The sequence below is a fragment of the Lipophrys pholis genome (genome assembly GCF_963383615.2).
Source record: "Lipophrys pholis genome assembly, chromosome: 10".
In the NCBI taxonomy this organism is placed as follows: domain Eukaryota; kingdom Metazoa; phylum Chordata; class Actinopteri; order Blenniiformes; family Blenniidae; genus Lipophrys; species Lipophrys pholis.
In genome coordinates, this window is record NC_137640.1 from 25,614,856 (window position 1) to 25,629,270 (window position 14,415).

The following is a 14,415-nucleotide window of genomic DNA, read 5'->3' on the forward strand; positions in this document are numbered from 1 at the left end:
CCGACTGGCAAAGAGCTTCGAGGTTGGCCACCCCTGCTTTTTAGCTGGTTGTCCATGAGTCACACTGTATAACACTGCCCCCCACAGGTCATCAGTGGTATTACTTCTTTGTTATGGATCCTTTAGCTCTCTGGAAAAAACTAATGAATCCGTATTTAGTATTGATCATATTTGGGCATATATTTGACATTAACAAATAATAATAAATAATTGGTATTATTAGAACACTATTTATTAGGTCTGCATAAAAGTAAATATCAGTTTCCTCCTCAGAGCCGTGTGTGTTTCCACTGCTGTAGCATCAGACTATCTAATCTTCACACACATACAGGCAGAGGCAGAGAGAAGTCCAGCTATACTGTAGACATCAGTCAGCCTCCACCAGTGTGGCTGCAGGTCTGGAGTTCAGTAATGATCAATAACAACTAGGGTTGCAAAGGAGCGGAACATTTCCGGAAACTTTCCGTGGGAAGTTAAGCTGGGGACTCTTGGAAATATTCCAAATGGGAAACTTTCTACAGGAATTATTGGGCATTTATGGGAATTAACTGGAAATTTTGGGTAATTTAAACAAACTATCATATACAAACATAAATGTAAATATTATAAATAATATGGAATATTTTGTTTTGTCATAAGCAAACTTCCATGTAAAATAATACAATTTAAAAAAACATGCCATTTCAACAGATTTATTAGAGTAGAACTTTAGTTTTAATTCTTGAACAATGAACAATCAATTATTTTAATGAACAACAAAAACATGAACTCCCCCACCCAATCAAAGCGTAAAATGCCCCCCACCCCCTCCAAAAAAGTGTCATTCAACATTTTTGCCAAAACCTTTCATGCAATGGCCTCTTCCTGGACCTCATCAACATCCTCCATGTTCTCCTCCTCCTCCTCAGTGTCACTGTCCAGCCTTGTTGAAGATGGCTCTGTGTCAGGCTCAAAGAGCCTGAGGTTTACCCGAATGGCCCCCAGTGTTTCCACTCTCACGTTTGTGAGTCTGTTGCGAACTTTTGTGTGTGTGTGTGTTCCAGAACAGTGACCAGTTGCGCTCAGAGGCAGCTGATGATGGTGGGTTTTGGAGGATGATGGAGGCTACAGGTGCAAGGGCCTCAGATCCACAAAGTCCTTTCCACTAGGTGGATGCAGATATGTGCTGGCATGACTGCCAGATTCCATCCCCTCCCCAAAGGCCTTGCTTGGTTCGGAACTTCGCCAAGCTGCCCAGAACTTTGCCTTTATCGAGGCCCAGGTGTCCAGACATGGCTGTAATGACGGCATAAGCACCGTTTATCTCTTGTCGTATTTTGGGTCCAGCATATACGCTGCTGCATGCACTGGCTTCATGCAGAACTCCCGGCGCTTCTCCAATGACTTGACCACAGTAGTTTCCTCTGCTTTGAGTAGTAGGGAAGTGGGCAGGACCGTCTGGATTTCTTCTTTGAGGTCGGCAAAGAGACGGTGGACATCTGATAGGATGGCATCATCACCCTCTATCTTGGCTGCTGCAGTTGGTCTGAGGAGTCTCAGGCTGCCGGTCACTTTTTCCCAGAACACATCATCTAACAGGATTCTCTTGATGTCACTTTCAACGCCTGCAGTCTGGGATATGGCCGTCTCTCGCAGAGACTCCTTTCCCTCCAGTAGACTGCCATACATGATGACAACGCCACACCATGGTGTGATGCTGGGGAGCTTCGGTGTGGTACTCTTTGTTTTTTTTCCTTTTGCTTTGAGAGGTCGGTTGCTGAAGCAACGGGTTTGCCCTTCACATACTTCACACCTTGCTTAGCTCTCTTGTGTAGTGTGCCCATTGTCTTCAGTGCATTGATGTCTTTCAGTAGAAGATTAAGAGTATGGGCTGCACAGCCAATGGTTGTTATATGAGGGGAGGTCTCCTCCACGTGTGCCCAGGCAACCTTCATGTTTGTCAGTGACAAGTGCGAAAACCTTCTCTGGTCCAAGGTCATGGATGCCTGCTTTCAGCTCATCAGCAATGTAGGGGCCTGTGTGTCTGTTGTCCTTTGTGTCTGTGCTCTTGCAGAATACAGGTTGAGGGGTGGTGACAATGTAGTTGATAATTCCTTGTCCCCGAACATTTGGCCACCCATCAGAACGTGACTGGAATACAGTCGGCTTTGACAATGGTTTGCTTGACCTTTGCTTCACTCTGTTGAACTCATCATGCAGCAAATGAGTAGATAGCGCTTGCCTGGTTGGAGGGGTGTATGCTGACCGGAGAATATTCAAAAATCTCTTCCAGTACACACTGGATGGCAGGATCAGGTGTGAGCAACACTCATCTGCATTTCTCTGGCTACGTTCATCCATCCAGTCAAAGAATCCTCTGATACCAGAGGGACCCGGAGCTGATGAGAGGGTATCTGACTCTGATGCAGCAGATTCATCTTCCCCTTGAGGAAATTTTGGGCACTTTGCGATATGCTGCTGCATTTTTGTAGCATTCTTCACATTTGTCTTTCCACAATATTTACACCAATACAAAGACTTTCCTTCAACATGAGCTTGTGTGAGATGCTTCCACACACCAGATGGCAAATGTGGCATTTTTCTGGAGAATAAAATAACAGAAAAGCTTGTAAAAAACACTAATGCAATGACATGAACAGAAATATAGTTGGTTAAACAACTGGAATGGTCTTCAAAATATTTTAGAATTGATGTATAAATTCTTGTATGGTTACAGAAAACCGTCTTGCAGGAGTCCGAAGAAACAGCATCACATCTGAGGTCGCTATAATAAGCTGGCCTCTTAAATGGTCAATGAAATGAAAAACACCTTCCATTTACCACTGAACTTACCAGCTCGCTGGCTGCTGTATGAAAACATTTAAAATTAAATTTTTGGAAGTTAAAAAGTAATAAATCAAATATATTTACCCCATAATATTATGAAAAACTTTTTATAATCCGCAATAGTCTTGTGCTTTGGGCTCTAAAGTGTGGCCTGCAGGGTTGAAGCGGTCATCTGTGCATGTGAAGGAGGAGTTCCCTGTTGAGGGCCGACGTTCAGTTTTGTAAATGTCGGTTTTTATTCCCGTTAATTCCCATGGAAATTTTCCAACTTTGAAAATTCCCGGAATTTTGCAACCCTAATAACAACACAGAAGATACAGGATGAAGTTCTCCAGCAGTACGACTGGCCACAGTTTTTAATCAAAATGAAAGTATTCTATTATCGGTGAGTATTTTTCTACATTTGCAGCTCGTAGCTTGAGTAGAAGTTTGAAAGTGGCAGAGTTGACTGAAGTCTATAATTTGATCCTGATGTAATTCAATCAGCTCAGTAATGGAAACCCTACGGTAAAGCACACTGTACCTCTGGAAAGGGAAGTACTACTGGTCTCACAACTTGAAAGATTCCTTTCTTTTTCACTTTTCTGCTGGACTACAAACGCCAAATGGAACAAACCGAGTGAGAGTATTTCTGTAAACCTCTTATTCATTCCTACTGCTATTTTGTGTCGTCGTCCTCCTGCTAAAGCTTTTATTTACACAGAGTGATGTGAAAGACCTTAAGTTGAGCCTGTTGTGCCTATTTTCAGCTCCAATAAAACTGTGAAACACATTTGTTCTGAGGTTTCCTGAATTGCAGCCTGTACTCTAGTGTGACTTGTGCTTTAATTTATTTTGTTAGAATATGTGAACAAGCTTCCAACAACAGAGGAAAGACGAATCATTTGAGCACGACATGAAGACGTGGTCTATACATCTAGATGATTAGGTATAAATGCATACTTGGATCATGAACTGGCCAGTTTGCACTTCAAAATATACAATATGGATATGTACATTATGTACTACCCATCAATATGCATACAAGTATACCTCAGTCAATACTGTGTAATGCCAGATTGGGTTTTAGTGCAGACGTGTAGTCGGCAGAGTTCAAAGAGCAGATTGAGTTACGAGTTTAAAAACACAACGTTCTCCCCAATACGAACTGAAGATTTCCATGAGAGGTTAACAAAAATTGAAGGAAGGTGTATCTCCGTGCAAAATAAGTTGACTTCATGACTCCATTCTAAGACGTTTATTTCACCGCTGTGACCAAATTGAATACGAACACTGGGCTCGAGTTTGACGCCTCCGAGATCCACAACTGTGCCTTTGTTTGCAATCTTATCAGTTTGTGCTCCGATTAGTTCTCTTGCACAACTTGTTGGTCTTTTGAAACCGTGTTATTTAAATCGACTTGCGGTGTTACATACACTTCCCCATCAATATTTGGTTTAATAAAGGTAGATTAGTGATTTGCACAAGTTTAAACCTTGGCAGGTTGCGCTCATGCAGGAGATTCTCACTGTCGGCCACTAGAGGGAGACAAAGTACATCAGTCTGGGACTAAACGAGACGCTGTTCCTGTTTTACAACAAAATGAAGCGGGACACAAGATAGAAAAGCAGAAGTCGATTCAGCTGAAGGTTTTCAAACCTTGTTTTTTTTTTTTTTATTCCCAGTAAAGCGTCAGGCAGGGCAAAAGCTGCTGAACAGATCGTCTGATGCTCAGGGCAGAAAAAGGTTCGACGACAACGCGGAGAATGACCTGCAGCCTGAAATCAATTGATTTTATTTCGTTCCAACGCCTCAAAACAAACAATGGAAATAATTCGTCGATATTTACTTTCCCAAAATAACATTTAATAAAAATAAAATCAAATGACTTAACAGAGCTTATTTTTTTAGTTGTGTTAATGTTGGCCACCATGGAGAGTATATAGTATGTGAGGGTCAGTCCTGCTGCTCTAAAAGTCAGAATAAAAACAACACAAAACCAGGAAAAACACTTTTATATGTCTTCCAATTCAATTCAATTATATCTTAATAGTTCCAAATAATCATTTCAAGGCACTTTCACACAGAAAACCCAGCATTTCTACATCAGCAAGCAGAGAAGACCGTGGAGAAGAAAAAGAAACGTTTTAACAGGAAGAAACCTGCAGAACCAGACTCAGAGGAGGAAACTTCTCTGCTGTTCCTGTTGGGGAGAACGATTGTACAGACTCTTTACACGTGTGCTCACCCTTGTTTGACAGTCTTACGTTGTGTTACACATAAACAGAACAAATGACCCAAGTCCAGGCTCTGGCACGGCACTTTTTGAAAGAGTTTCTTTGCTGCTGTATGTGTTTCTAAAATGCTTGCAGGTGAAATTAGGACATGTACGACGTTGTCTGCCCCTTGGTCCTACTCACTCTCACACAGTGCACCGTTAAAAAGTTAAAGGTTAAGCTGAACACAACCCGTCGCTCAACATGCAAGTTCAAGTTTGTGTAACATTAATAGAAAAATGTGCTGCTGAATGAAACTTAACCAGCCGAACATCTGTTCCAGACTATGACCTTAAAAAGGTTCAAAACCTTTTGAAACATCCAGTACAGATAGATCACTAATATCACTATATTCAAGAGTTATTGGATCACATTTGCCCTAAAAATAAGGCTTTAAACAATTAAAAAGTTCAGAAATATTTCAACGTTGTCAAATTTAACTAAAACTTCAATTTATTTTACTGAATAAATCTTTACACTCCTTTTGAAAGTGTTTTGCCTCTCGTCTGAAACGCTTTTCACTGCTGAAGCATCTTTCAAACAACAAAACAAGAACTTGCATTTATCTTTGTTGCATCAATGTTCATTTACTTTTTATGATTTTTAAGATACTATGATTATGTCACTGGTTGTGTGCTGATAAGACTTTATCATCATTATTAGAAATGCCCAGTATAAATTTCTTTCTGACGGATTAAAGAAAGTCCTTCTTATCTTGATAAAATACGTCAACTTGATAGAAGACAAATAATTGAGAAAGTGTAGTTTTAGGTGGATAATATAGACAATCAACACTGTGACCTCAAAAATAAAACATCATTGAATCCTGCTGCAATTTACTAATGTTGTATTTAAAAAAAGGACTTTATCCTTCAGAGGCTCAAACCTGAAACTCTCGATACTTGAATCACAACAATGTCGCTGCTCTAAATCAACGTGTGAAATTTAACAGTTTTTAATGTGAAATTACAACAGGAAGTCACAGCTGAGTGACGCTAAAGCTTCTAATCAGCAGGTCGACAGCCACCTTCAGTCATTCCCAGAGCGGGAGTCACATCGAGTTCGTCGAAGGGAGTAAACGCATCGATTTTGTTTCAGAAAGATTTCCCGTTCACACGGCAACGTTTTGAAAAGGATACCCGTGAACACAGAGACGGCAGAAACAGTGAAAATGTTTTCATCCTGAGGCCACTAGTGGGCGCTGTTAGTTGATTTTGGAATTAAACCACACATGCAAGCAGAGAACGATATCGATGGATAAGAACAGAGAGATTCACACGACATTCCTTTGGACGGACGATGAAGATGGAGACACTGTTACTGTCCATCCACTGAGCATGTGCAGAAGAACTGGTTCCTCAGTGCGCGGCAGCAGCGTTTTCAATCTACGTTTCCAGAACCTGATGGAATTTGTTTAGTTTCTCCGGTATGGTCCTGCGTGTGGATTTTAGAATGCAGGCAGCAGCGACTCGCAGCTATTTCCAGCCGCCGGAGACAACAGCCGGTCTCTGGCGGGGGAAGCGCTATCTGATGAAATGCTTTTAATTGTAGCCTCAGAGCTAATAGTTAGCGTTCCAAAGCTACTCGGCGTGAAATTGTGCCGTGAGTGAGGACGAAGGTGCTCTGTTCTGCCAGACAAACAGCGGGGAGGAGGGGAGGAGGGGAGGAGGGACGCGGAGCGGCGCCCCCTCCGACCCCGGAGATTAACATCAGCACCGTGTGAACCTCTTCAGTGGATACGGGCGCGGTGATGTCATGGAAACAAAGAGCCGCCGTTTATACCACCGCATACATTCATGCGGGACACAAAACGACACCTTCCCCCACGGACAAAAGCTCCGCTCCCTCTTTGCGCACGCGTCTCGGTAAGCGAGTCGCCGGGCCGCGTCCGTGGCTTTGCGGTTGATCGATCGTCACCCGCCGGCCGGACGTGTAACCTGAGCCCGGCGCTCTGCGGACACCGTCTGCTGCTGAGAAGCCATGAAGTTGTAGCAGACCACTTCCCGCGGTCGTGACGGTTTACGCATGTTTGAGTCGTGGTTTGAACTCGGAGCGGGAGCTTCACGCCTTCTCATGGGCTTTTTTTCGGCGCTCTCGCACCTGAACCACACAAAGCGGCGCTCTCTTACTCCACGACCACAGTTTGTACTTTTGTGTCACTTCGCCTTACCCTGGGTGGTCTCGCTCATTTTGATGACGTCAGCGAACGACCGCCTTGTTTACTGCGGCGACGTCTTCCTCCCCGAGAATTCATCCTTTATTACTTACAGACATCACGCACCACCGCTTTCCCAGGAATCACAAAAGAATAAGTTGCTGGTTTGACAAGAAATACAGCCTGGCATGTTATAAAGTCGAAATCTTCAGATTTACTTAATCAGTCGATGTAAATAAAACAATGTTTTAACTTTATTGACCTTATGGATTTGTCTCACATCACAGTGACATATTTGGTTTCTTTCTGTGTTAGATGATGTGAACCACGGACCCGAAGTGGAAATGCACGGCCGCAGTAAACACTTCTTCCCGCACATGCTCAGTAGGCGGACAGTAGAGACGACGTTTTCCTCCAGAGTGTCATGACTAGTTTAACCGTCGACATGTCACTGTAATTAACAATCCGACTTGATCGTCTGTCACACGCAGGTCCACGTCCGCTCATTGTTAATGTTTATGGTGTGTTGTTCTCTGCTGCATGCATGTGTGTGTGGTTTCATCTCAAAAACAAGCGACAGCACCAACTCGTGGCCCAACATGAAAACTACATCGTTTTCAGCATTTCTGACATTTTCACAGATATCGTTTTTCAAAACGTTGGCATGTAAACGCAAATTGTTTCTTTCGTTTAATTGCTTCATTTAAGCTTCATTCAATCTTTTGGATTGTGTATAATGCCGACGTCACGACAACAATAAATACGTGGTGCGGTCTGCTGCGGGCTGTGGGAGGAGCCTGGGCGACCTTGAGAAAACCCAGTTATTTTGTGTCGCATGATTAAAACGGTTTCCATTTTATTCACATTCGAGATTCTATCATTTTCATTCCCTCAGCATTATTAATCAACATCTCAGACACAAGGTCCTGATTTCGAGACGTCATTTTTAATACTTGAGCCGATGTTCGGTGGTACTACGAGCGCAGACACTTTGAAACTTTACTGAGATTCAGTATGCAAGAAGGGTTTGCTTTGGGTCATGATGGGCAGCGGCACGCCACAGATTAAGTCAGGACCGTGCTTATAAGACGAGGATCAAAACGTTTTCGTACTTATTGACTGATTATCATTCACGGTGAGTGTCCATGTATGATGCTACAGAGGCGTCTTTGCCCTACAAATGTACGGTTTTGCGTTTCAGGATGAATGTTCCCGACCATGAATCAGAGACTGACTCGTTGAGGTTCTGACGAAAAAAAAGAGTTACACACCTAAGGAAACCCATAACAGCCCATTAAAGCAGTGCTTATGGGGACTGTGCAGTGGGCAGCAGCGCTGGATGGCTGCAGAATGGGAAAGAGGAGCTGCAGATGAGTCACATTAGTGGTTGCTCATCAACGTCAATCACCGACAACGTGCTGATGAGCTGAGGAGAGGAGACAGACGTCCGACACCTCGCCACGCCCCTCGCTCCTTTAACCGGGTCGTATAGCTTCTGACTCAGGACGTCACGGAGTTTAGAGTTTTACGGTGATTTTAGAAGACGAGAGAGCCGCAAAGGGAAAGACGAGTGCCCGGGCGGCCGCGGTGGTTCCTTCAGTCAACATTGATGAGCAACAGTTTCACACCCGTGAAGTCAAGCAAACTCCTCCATCAACGGAGAATCCGTACGGACGACAACGCTGTCAAGTGAAAACGCTGAATTTAGTTGTGTTTTGGTTGTCAGTTTCCACGGCAACAGTGCTCAGAGCAAAGCTTTGAAAACACTCCGTCTCTGTGTGAACGGCGGAAATGCTGCTCCAGTGGAGGATGTGAACCACAGCAGAAGTAAAAGGTTCCTCTGGACACGCGAGAGGAGATGGACAATACGACAGTGTTTGCTTCAGGAGGGCCTCTAGAGCATCTTCCTCCTACAAACATCCAGATTGTAGAGCATCTTCCTCCTACTGACATGCAGATTATAGAGCATATTCCTCCTACAAACATCCAGATTGTAGAGCATCTTCCTCCTACTGATATGCAGATTATAGAGCATCTTCCTCCTACAAACATTCAAATTACAGGGCATCCTCCTCCCACAAACATCCAGATTATAGAGCATCTCCCTCCATCTAACGTCCAGATTATAGAGCGTATCCCTCCCACAAACACCCAGATTATAGAGCATCTTCCTCCCACAAACATCCAGATTATGGCGCATCTTCCTCCCTCTAACGTCCAGATTATAGAGCATCTTCCTCCCTCAAACATTCAGATTACAGAGCATCTCCCTCCCACAAACATCCAGATTATGGCGCACCTTCCTCCCCTAACGTCCAGATTGTAGAGTATCGTCCTCCCTCAAACATTTAGATTACAGAGCATCTTCCTCCCACAAACATCCAGATTATAGAGCATCTTCCTCCATCTAACTTCCAGACTTTAGAGCATCTTCCTCCCGCTCACATGTAGATTATAGATCACCTTCTTCCCATTAATTGATGTAGCTGAATGAGTCATTCCCAGCTAATGCTAACGCTAATGCTAACACTACAGTAATGAGACAACGAAGTTTGAGAATTCAAAGTAATGCAAATATTTCACTTCTAAGCAGCACGTTCTCTTTATTTGGAGTAACACGTACAGTAGATTCATCACTGCTAGATGTTTGTGGGAATCTGAGCATTTAACAGGAATCGAATATTTTCCCGTCAAGACATTGAAATGTTGCTCTGGAAAACAGTTTCGACTTACACTAATCCTTTACGGGAAAAAACAGAATAGAAAAGAAAACCGGAACGAGCGCGAGCGGCTACTGTAAAATCTGTCAGAACTACAGTAATGTCTTGAAGTTGCATATTCATAACGTAGTGTGAGAACTGGTGGTGGGAACACGACAACTGCAGTTGTGTGCATGTGAATCTGAAGAGGATTATGATGCAGGCTGCTGTTATCAGACGTATTAAATGTGCAGTCGCCAGATCCCCCTGGATTAGATGTCTGTCGGCATAATACCATCATAATTTATGTTAATTATGTTGATTGTGCCAATAATCTAATGTCACCATGCTGTGGTGGAGGAGGATTTGGGTTACTGTCGCCCTGAAAATGAGAGCAGATGTTGGTGTTTGTCAGAGCGTCCTCTAGGTGGCCACGTGCTCCATGTGTGAGGGACATTATTGCTCCTGTCTGCTGCTCTGGTCAGGGTCCCACACAGACAGAGCCCAGCACTGCAGCAGTATGTAAGACGCTGTGTGGGTTTCTACTGACCTTAATGTCCTTATAGGCTCCAAAACCTCCGAAACTGCTTGACTTCTCAGTTTTTTTCTTCATATCTAAGAAAACAAAACCGCCACTAATAGTGGCTTATTTCATACTCCTGCACGCTGGGAGTATACCACCTCTTGTTTTTTGTTTTTTTAAAGAGTTTGGTTTTAAGATCAAGTGAGGTTTCAGCACTTGATTTTACCTGATTATGTTTTGGATTAAAAGCCGCGAGCGGATCGAGGGTCTGCAACCTTGCAGCTCCTCTGCAGTGGCTCCACGAAGGTTTCACTGAATTACATGTAAATACACTGTCATATATTCTAATTGTGTTGCATTGCAGAGAGTCTGGAGGCTCGCTTAATTGTTTAATTTAATCTCAAATGACCCATAAAAAAATACACCCAATATTAATCAAATTTATCTATCTTTAAATGCTTTGATTTCCCTGTACAAGCCCTGTGGTTTCATATTTCCAAAGCAGGATGAGACACGTCATGTTTTTATGGAATTTGATGGAAGCTACATAAACTCCTTTTTGCTCTAAATGTTGTTTTCTGACTTTTGCGCATTAGTTTGTTTCGTGGCTCGGCTATGGGGTGACACAAACAGATTGTTTGTGACACCGTGGTGTCGCGGTTTGCATTCTTAGCTCAGACCCCATTTCCACGGCTACGAATACGAGTGGATCCGCAAAACTTTCTTCACTGCGTTTCCCACGACGGCGGTGTCGATCCGTTTGCATCCGTGAAGTCTTTATACCGACTCCCAAGTTGAAAAGATTCTTTCTCTCGACCCCCTCGTTGTCGATAGTTCCTTCTGCTCATGTGCCAGTAAACAAACATGGCGGACCCCGTAGTGGTACGACCCGCCCGTATTGTAGTATTATAGTTCATATCGGTAGTTTTATGGTTGAGACTCACCTTAACCCTCCCATAGCATCTGATTCCTCATCCGTCCATACGGATGTCGGGGTCTCTCCATTTTGGCCACGCTTATAGAGTATTGTTCTCGGCACACATGTCTGTGTGGTTTCATTACAAAAACAAGCAGCAGCGCCCTCCTGTGGTCCGGCATACTAACGACGTCGTTGTCCATGTGTCCGCTGCTGCAATGTAAAAGGATTAGGTGTTGTCACGTGAAACGCCTCAGTGTAAGAAGGTTTCTGGTTCCAGGTTGAGCTTGATTGCCTTTCTACATTCAGTTTGCGCTGAGTGTGTGTGATGGGTTGTCTCTGTGTGTTTGTCCTGTGATGGACTGCTGTTGTAGAGTTCGGGGTGGGATGAGACGGCTACTGTGGTTTAATAAAAAAAAAAAAAAAACCTTCTACTTTTAGGGAAAACGTACTGAAATCTGCACTGCATGTACATTCATTGTAGCTCAATATTTTCGTCATGCCGCAAAGTTGTGTCTGTTTTCGGCGTGAACGACACAATCGATTCCGTTTGAATGATTCTGATCCAAGTAAAACTCCCTTGTGCTGTTTTAAAAAAAAAAAAAAGAAGAAGAATAACATCTAAAAATGAGCCAGCTCTGATCCACCTGCCTTCAAAGAGGTTTAATAATACACCTGTACTCTGAACACCACAGGTATTCTCAGTAGAGTCTCTATAGGATCATCCGGTTGTGTGAACATTGGTGTAGTTGTCCTTCAACTCAAAGCCGACTAGTAAGTAAAAAAAAAGAAAATTACGTTTCCAACCAGCATTTTTCCTGTGTTGAGCGACATTCCCAGCAGAGAAGTTAAAACTACAAATGGAAATGGCTCGGGGATCACAGACGGATCAAAATGAAGCACGGATCGTCCACAAACAATCAACCACACATTCAAATTAGACTCATCCTGTCACAATTTCCCGGCATATGCCGCGCTTCCATTGTGTCCGCGACATAAATATCTGTGAGAATTTTAAAGGGCGTACCACTGCAACACCCCCACCCTCCCCCACCCTGCTCGCCCACTCCCTCCACCACCACCACCACCACCACCACCAATGATGTCCGCTCTCACACAGGCCATATGGCAGCCTGTACCCGGCGCTTACTGCCAGCCCCCTGCTCTCCCTGCCGCATGCGGGCTAACAGCTTGGTGGACACATAATTAATTTGCTCGGGCGTCTGCCATTTATTTCCCAACCTACATTTTTTTGTTAATTGGACAGAGGAGGTTAAAGTCAGATGAATGTTTGTGGGTATGTGGAAGCCACTGATTGGAGTTCTTTAGCTCGTGGGCTTTGCGGGGGTGGGATTGACGAGGCGGATTCAAGGATGAGATTGGGGGGGGGGGGGGAACAACAACAAAAAAAGCATGACTTATCATTGGGAGGAAAATGGCACAAGACGTGGCTCCCGGCCTCAGGTTCATGGCTTCACGTCAGTTATGTTATCGTAAGGTGTCATTTCTGTTGTCCTGGCTTGTTTACGGCCTAATGAACCCCCCCCCCCCCCCCTCCCTTTCACTGTTGCGTCATTCCTGCTGTTTTAATTCACTAAGCAATAACCGTCTGTGCAAGCAAAGTTGAATCAGACTTGGAATATGAATTTAATCAAGTTAATTGACTAGTAAATGCAAATGTTATTAGGGAGGCGGAATGTGCGGCGTAAATCTCCATGCGAACTCCCGATTTTTTTGCGTGTGTGTGTGTGTGTGTGTGTGTGTGCGCGCGCGCACACGCACACGCGTGCGGGGTGTTTTGTAAACATCAAAAGCTGATGATGAAAGTTGTTATCTAAATGATCAGAGATTGAAAATGTATAAAGAGAAACCGTTAATTAGAAATGGGGAATGTGAAATGGGTCTGTCATTGTAGTATGTGCTCATTTAATACAGTTCTTCTGTTCTGAATAATTAAAAATGGCAGTATACTCACATTGCAAATAATTAGCCGAGACAGATTAGAAACGGTTAAGAATAAAATGATAATGTGCCCGATATATCTGCTGCAGGGGAAAGGGGGGGGGGGGTAAAAAAATAAAAAAAGAAGGGGGGCTGTTAGCGCCTTTTTTTTAATATTTCAGCATGTGTTACAATATGTTCCAATTTCATGTTTTATTATCCAGTGCAGCTATTATGTGAAAACTTAGGATTGGCTGCACATTCAAAGACGGTGAAACCATCTTCACATATCAGACTTCATGCTCCAGGTTTGATTGACAGATTCAGTCGCCAGTTCCAGGAGATATTAAAGTATAAGCGTTCCCATTCGGTGCAGAATTAGGACGCATCCTTTCAACGCTGGATGTGTCATCAGACATTTTACACCATTTTTCAGGAAGTTAAAACCAGGAAATCCAATGTATAAATATTCCCGCGATATGCGATCACAACTGAGGAAATGCACTTTTATTTTTTAGCTCCGTCGTGTGTATCATCGTTTATATAAACTAAACAGGAAGTCAAGCAACATGAGCTTAATAAAAGCTGGGATTGAGTTTTAGTTTTAAGCTATAAGTTTGCTATTCTCAGTAAAACTGAAGTAAATTCTTTATCCCGGTCAGAGCTTCATATTGAATCATCTTTTCTGTTGTTCATGTGAATGTTGAACTGCCTATATATAGTGTCGTTGTCTCTAAATCACAGGGTCTGAAGGGTGAATGGCGACTTTGTTGCTGGAGCCGGACACACACACCCTGACGCAGCTGATCAAACACACCGCAGCGCTCACGGAAACATTTGAAAAGTCGTGCAACTGGAGCCTAAGGCCTTGAAAAAGCATCGCTTTTTCATTTTTGTTTAAAAAAAGTTTTGTGTTTAACTATGCTGTTCTCATGTTGGGCCACTAGTGGGTGCTGTTGGTTGTCGCTGTCATGCAACCTTTGTCCTCCTTTTTTGAAAGTCAATAAGTCTTTATATATATATATATATGTGTGTGTGTGTGTGTGTGTGTGTGTGTGTGTGTGTGTGTGTGTGTGTGTGTGTGTGTGTGTGTGTGTGTG